Raw genomic sequence first — 7533 nt, forward strand, 5'->3', positions numbered from 1 at the left:
CATGTTTTGGATGCTCTGGACCGACGTGTACGAACGACCGTGTGTCCAGTTCCCACCAATAGCTAGCAACTTCGCACAGCCATTGAAGAGGAGTGGGACAACATTCCACAGGCCACAATCAACAGCCTGATCAACTCTTTGCGAAGTCGCACTGCATGAGGCAAATGGTGGTCACACCAGATGCTGACTGGTATTCTGATCCACACCCCTACCCTTTTTAAGGTATCTGTGACAAACAGATGCATATCTGTATTCTCAGTCATGTGACTGAGGCAGCAGCCACTCTTCCTGGGGTCCAGCAAAAGTGACACAGTTATATACAATTATGGGTCTCTGACATTCTGATAGTGAGTTGTTTATAGTTTACAAAACTATAATATTCATACACAATGTTAATGTTTCTTACACTAGGCATTAGCTTTCAGAACCTATTTTTTCACATCTACAATGTTCCATTCATATCAAATTCAAACGCAATGGAGATGTTATACCTCAATTAATAAAATCTTCCAATAAGTGTAACATCTCAAAATGTAGGGTAGTCTCTATAATCTATATTACATCGAAACAGTCTAACTAGCGTAGAAATATGCATTTACTACTTCACTGGCTTAATCCTTGTTTACAGTATACATACAGTTTAAGGAGGCAGTTGGGTCAAACTGCCCCCTCCTTCAACTACATTAGGAAATGTTTTCGGCAAGGAATGTTCAAAAGATAGTTCACTCCCAAATCTAAGTTAATCAGATGTGTTTTCAGATCTTAAAAGTGGTCTAATATCAAGATGAGAATCATGAGATGGTCCCAAACCATCTGTTGTGTAGATCCAGCTATCTGCCTCTATCTCCCAAAAAATAGATAGTGCAATTGTTTCCCATTCATTTGGGATGGAGGCTTATAGTTGGAGCTTATAACATAATATATATAATATTTAGCAGGCGCTTTTATCCAAAGCGAGTTACAGTAATGCATGCATACGTTTTATGTATCGACAGAAGATTGTGTGGGACGTTAACTCATCTTGACATTAGACCACTTTGAAAGCCTGAACAAACTTTGATTTGAGATTGAACTGCCAACACACAAGTTCATTCATTGATAGTCATTTGGAATAGGTTTAGGTTTAGACAAGAGAACGCAAATAGATCCACATTGGTACTACATGCTACAGTTAGTGTCTCTTCCTCTTCAAGTCCTGCTGATAACCACCTAAGTAACCTTCAGCGGTTGCCCTCCCAGTAGCCAGCGTCACCTGAGTCGTGACAGTGACACTTTGTGCAGGAGTCCACCCATACAGGTTCCCCCCCTGGGATCATCTGGCTGCGGGTCAAATCCACATAGCAGGAGGGCCCTGGGGAAACACACAATAATTTATCTTAACTTGCCATTTGGTTGTGATATTTTGCATTGCACTTCTCTTTCCATGAGGATATAACTGTCACCTCTACCGTAAAGAGGAGAGGGTATTTTCAGTGGAAGTTTAACTACAGACAATAAGACTTGATTAACTCTGAATTACTGTAATTTAAAAACTATGTATACTTAATTGTGCAGTCATAGACCACCTAAAATCAAACCATGAATGCATCTTCAAATGGCTATTTTCCAACTCGATAAACTGCCTTTTAAATAGCTATTGTGTGTCTCAGGTAGAATAGGAGAGAATGGATCGGTCATTGGTAACGGTGTGTGAAGAGCATTATTTCATGCTGATATAGTTATTCTTCCCCCACTACTTCTATTTGTTTGGATAAATGATCACATTCATACAGTATATTGCTGCTTGTGGTGCTGACAACAGTAATGTGACAAAACTAAGGGCATGCATCAATCACAATAAGAAGTCAATTATGAACAACTGTTTCTGCACAGAGAATAGACAATGTGAGGAATGTGAACATCATCTTCCCTGTATCTAGCCCTCTCTCATCTCCCTTTGACCAGAGTCATTTAAAATAGAATGCTTCCTTGTCAATAAAGTATTTGATGACCTGTGATATCGCACAGCCACTTACTGTAAGCGTGTGTGGAGAAAAAGAGGTGCTATTTGAGTGAGTTTTGCTAATTATTATTTAGGAATCATGATTGTAGCTAGCTAATATTGACACTGATGGATATGCTAGCTGCTACTTAGGTGAAACATACTTAGACACGTTCCTTCTTTCCCTCAATGTTCTAGATCATCCACAGGAGATGACCCACTTCTCTGTCTCTCTGGGACATCTTTCAAAACATTGTAATCCGTTCACAGATTCTCTGTAATAACCACGAGGTCAGTTCACTCACCCTCTGGGCATTCAGGGCAGCACTTCCCATTGGTGTTGACAGGGTTGACGCAGGGCGGGGGGGGGGGCACTAGGCAGCGGGCGATGCCATCACTGTCACAGGTACACTGCTCGCACTCACTTGGCTGCCAATCACACAGAACAGAACACAGGCTGTCAGAGACAGAGGACGGTGTCCCAAATGGCACCCTATTCCTTTTATAGTGCACTACTTTTGACCAGAGGCCATAGGGGAATAGGGTGTAATTTGGGTTGCAACCACAGACATAGTCCTACCAGTGTTCTTTAGACTGCCACTGGCAGATATTGTATCACTGTTAGACATGAGCAGTTGGACAGAAAATACCTCCCAGGATGTTATTTGTCATTTATTGAGACAGGGCACTCGACCAAGTCCATATTATGGCAAGAACAGCTCAAATAAGCACAGAGAAATTACAATCCATCATTACTTTAAGACATGAAGGTCAGTCAGTCTGTAAAATTTCAAGAACTTTTAAAGTTTCTTCAAGTGCAGTAGCAAAAACCATCAAGCGTTATGATGAAACTGGCTCTCATGAGGACCGCCACTGAGAACAGGGTAGGTGAATGGATGATAACCACATTAATGGTTCCCACCGTGAAGCATGGAGGAGGAGGTGTGATGGTGCTTTGCTGGTGACACTGTCTGTGATTCATTTAGAATTCAATGCACACTTAACCAACAAGGCTACCACAGCATTCTGCAGCGATACGCCATCCCATCTGGTTTACGCTTAGTGGGACTAAAATGTGTTTTTCAACAGGACAATGACCCAACACACCTCCAGGCTATGTAAGGGCTATTTGACCAAGAAGGAGAGTGGTGGAATGCTGCATCAGATGACCTGGCCTCCACAATCCCCGACCTCAACCCAGTTGAGATGGTTTGGGATGAGTTGGACAGCAGAGTGAAGTAAAAGCAACTAACAAGTGCTCAGCATATGTGGGAACTCCTTCAAGACTTTTGGAAAAGCATTCCAGGTGAAGCTGGTAGAGAGAATGCCAAGAGTGTGCAAAGCTGTCATTAAGGCAAAGGGTGGCTACTTTTTTAATTTTAAATTTTATTTCACCTTTATTTAACCAGGTAGGCTAGTTGAGAACAAGTTCTCATTTGCAACTGCGACCTGGCCAAAATAAAGCATAGCAGTGTGAACAGACAACACAGAGGTACACATGGAGTAAACAATTAACAAGTCAATAACACAGTAGAAAAAAATGGGCAGTCTATATACAATGTGTGCAAAAGGCATGAGGAGGTAGGCGAATAATACAATTTTGCAGATTAACACTGGAGTGATAAATGATAAATGATCAGATGGTCATGTACAGGTAGAGATATTGGTGTGCAAAAGAGCAGAAAAGTAAATAAATAAAAACAGTATAAAAACAGTATGGGAATGAGGTAGGTGAAAATGGGTGGGCTATTTACCAATAGACTATGTACAGCTGCAGCGATCGGTTAGCTGCTCGGATAGCTGACGTTTGAAGTTGGTGATGGAGATAAAAGTCTCCAACTTCAGCGATTTTTGCAGTTCGTTCCAGTCACAGGCAGCAGAGTACTGGAACGAAAGGCGGCCAAATGAGGTGTTGGCTTTAGGGATGATCAGTGAGATACACCTACTGGAGCGCGTGCTACGGATGGGTGTAGCCATCATGACCAGTGAACTGAGATAAGGCGGAGCTTTACCTAGCATGGACTTGTAGATGACCTGGAGCCAGTGGGTCTGGCGACGAATATGTAGTGAGGGCCAGCCGACTAGAGCATACAAGTCGCAGTGGTGGGTGGTATAAGGTGCTTTAGTGACAAAACGGATGGCACTGTGATAGACTGCATCCAGTTTGCTGAGTAGAGTGTTGGAAGCCATTTTGTAGATGACATCGCCGAAGTCGAGGATCGGTAGGATAGTCAGTTTTACTAGGGTAAGCTTGGCGGCGTGAGTGAAGGAGGCTTTGTTGCGGAATAGAAAGCCGACTCTTGATTTGATTTTCGATTGGAGATGTTTGATGTGAGTCTGGAAGGAGAGTTTGCAGTCTAGCCAGACACCTAGGTACTTATAGATGTCCACATATTCAAGGTCGGAACCATCCAGGGTGGTGATGCTAGTTGAAAAATAAAAAATATATTCTGATTTGTTGAACACTCTTTTGGTTACTACATGATTCCATTTGTGTTATTTCATAGTTTTGATGTCTTCACTATTATTCGACAATGTAGAACATAGTAAAATAAAGAAAAACCCTTGCATGAGTAGGTGTGTTCAAACGTCTGACTGGTACTGTATTTGTAATGTATGTTTTATTGTATTGGGTTCATGTAAACCGTTAACAGATGTTTTCCCCTGTCACGGTATTGGATGTTTATCAGCATCTCTGCATGTGGTTCAGATACAGATGTTGGGTTAAATGAAGTGGAAGAAAATAACACCATGAGGCTCTGAGCTTAATGTCTCCTAGCTCATCCAGTGCTGTGTCAGAGGGCCTCTGATTATCCCCTTAGGGATCTCCCATTAACCATAATAACCTCATCAAGAGGACAATGAGCCAAGAGTAAATCTCACTGGTTTGGCTTTTCTATTGCCAGAGTCGTTTCATATTTTAATTCATTGACTGAGGGGGTATTGCCTTTCTGCTTGGCTTTGTTGGCTCTGCTATCCTCTTTCCCTGAAGAAAAGGAGTTTATTCTTCAAGCAGGTTGAACTGTGGCTAATGATTCTGCTGATTACAGCAACAGACAACAAAGAGTTGTATGTAATCAATAGCACAGCAACCTAATCACAAACTAGAAACATAGATGCAATTAGAAACAAACAACAAATATTACTGAAGAACCCATTCAATGGTGTGGATGAGGACTATGAAGGAGATTATCAAAACACTTACAATGTGCCCCGAGAAGAATCTCAATATCAACTGGGTGATTTATGTCTATATCTGTTCTCTCAATTTACATCTGCACTGTCACATTTGAATAGACTGGCTGTAAATGTAGCAAGATTCAGCATTTAACAGCAGCATACTGCCTCCATGTGGCAGTATCTCCACAAGATACAGTCCCTGTCAGTAACAGCTCTTCAGCTACTAACCCCATTGAGCAGGTGTAAAATTAACCAGCTATACTGTATCCAAACAAGATGGCGTAGCAGTCAGACGTCTTTGTCTTGTCATGTGTATATCTTTTTATATATTCTTTATTCGCATATATTTAAATATTATTCTTAACCTCAATTCCAACATACTCTCCTGCAATCCGCCTCACTTAATATGGTATGGATCTGCTATTTTCTTTACTTTTGAACTGGAACCCCCAACAGAAGCTAGCCAGCTAACTAGTTACTATCTAGTAGTCAGCTAGCCACTGCTAGCGGTCATCAGCTAACCTTTAGCCCGAACAACACTTGCCAGTCTGCACAGCGTGATTCAAACCAGAGCAAAGCATACTTCTTTTTCTCCATATCTCTGGATTTCTACCGCAAGCTCTAAACCTTTTGTCCTGAATCTAGTCATGATCAGAGTGGTCACTCCTGGCTAACGTCTCTGTCCCAAAACAAGAACCAATTAGCCTGGAGCTAGGCCCATCTCCCGGCTAGCAGAAGAGGTCCATCAGCCACTCCTTGGGCTACAATACCTATTTTTCCAATTGGCCTGGACCCCTTTTACTGCCGACACAGAGCCCGGCCGATTCATCATGACTTGACTACCGACGTAGTCTGCCCAAGGGGGTTTTTCAACTGGCTCACGACATCCCCTGAATGCCCATCTGCTAGCCGCGGCCCGCTCGCTGTCTAGAGCATATCGGACTGTTTGCTGAAGAGGCCCATTGGACAAATTCTTTGGCCACTATTCCTATTTTGCCAATTGTTCTGGACCCTTTTATCACACGGAGCCCTGTTGATCCATCACGACTGACCTGCCGACAGTAACAGCACGAGAGGGCTACAACAGACTTCTTCTTCCGCTAGCTTGCTAGCTCCGCTAGCTGTCTGAATCGCTGTGAGTTTATGTGGCCTACCACTTTGCGGCTGAGTGGATGTTGCTCCTAGATGTTTCCACTTTCAAAATGACAGCACTTACAGTTGACCAGGGCGCACAGACAGACTTTGGAGCGCCCACTTCAGGAGGTAGCAGAACGACCACCATGACAGTAAGAGGAAAATCAATATACATCAGTCAACTCAATAGACATTTGAGAAGTAAATGACAACCCAGAAATATGATTTTTATTAATTACGGCAATATTTATTGTAGCCTACCTGGAAGTTTTGTCCCAGTTCGTACACCTCTCCCCTGGTACTCACAGGCTATCTTCTCACATCTTGGGCAGCAATCAGTGGGATAGTGGCTGACATGGATGCAAGCGGTGTGCAAAGAGATGCATTCCGTCCTTGCACAAGAAGACCCCTCTGTGGTGCATTCACACTGCTGCAATGGTCCGAGTCTAAAAAATGCCATTCTCCTACATAGTAGACGCTGCCGTTTGCATCACAGGTGTTCTCTTGTCCAGCCACAGAGAAAGCCAGACCGACCTGTACACAGAACAGTAGAGACATCACGGAACGCAGAATCCCCATCGAATAGTGCTTATTTAAAAACATTTTCATGACCAAAAAAACTATTAAAAAACCCCGAAAGATTGTGTTCCAGTGTCCACGATTTAAAAATGCCAAAATGTGCTTTAGTGTTTATGGTTATAGAGCTATATCTGCCACATTGTTGCAGAATATAACATCCTCACAACATTTCTTCAGATGTCCTAGCCTAAAACTTCTCTAAGGTTATGTTCTCGACTCCCGGTCTTTCACAGATTAGAAATATGTAGAGGGAAAGTTATTACGCCTCTATGTGGGTTAAATTACAATTCACACGTGACGACCTAGTCCAGTGCACATACTCTGCTCGTCCGTCAACTGTCTGTGAGCTATAGCCTACTAATTTATGGTCAAATTATGAGAAGGGGTTTTCCCCTACAGAAATAACTGTTATTCATTGTCTAGACAATATTTGAACTGCTTTGAGATAATATTAACTTCTTTTTTTATCGTACCATTTTATGAATTAACAGATTAATTAAGATAAATGTGGTTGTTATATAGATAATACTTCTTGTTTGACTTTGTATTCAATCTTGGTAAAGACATTTGAAAGTAAAAATAAAATAAAAATGCAGCCTATTATATTAAGTAGTAATAATGTTCCCATGGATTTCACGCCCAAAATTAAACCTTTGAAC

The sequence above is a fragment of the Oncorhynchus gorbuscha genome, linkage group LG22 (genome assembly GCF_021184085.1).
Source record: "Oncorhynchus gorbuscha isolate QuinsamMale2020 ecotype Even-year linkage group LG22, OgorEven_v1.0, whole genome shotgun sequence".
Classification (NCBI taxonomy): domain Eukaryota; kingdom Metazoa; phylum Chordata; class Actinopteri; order Salmoniformes; family Salmonidae; genus Oncorhynchus; species Oncorhynchus gorbuscha.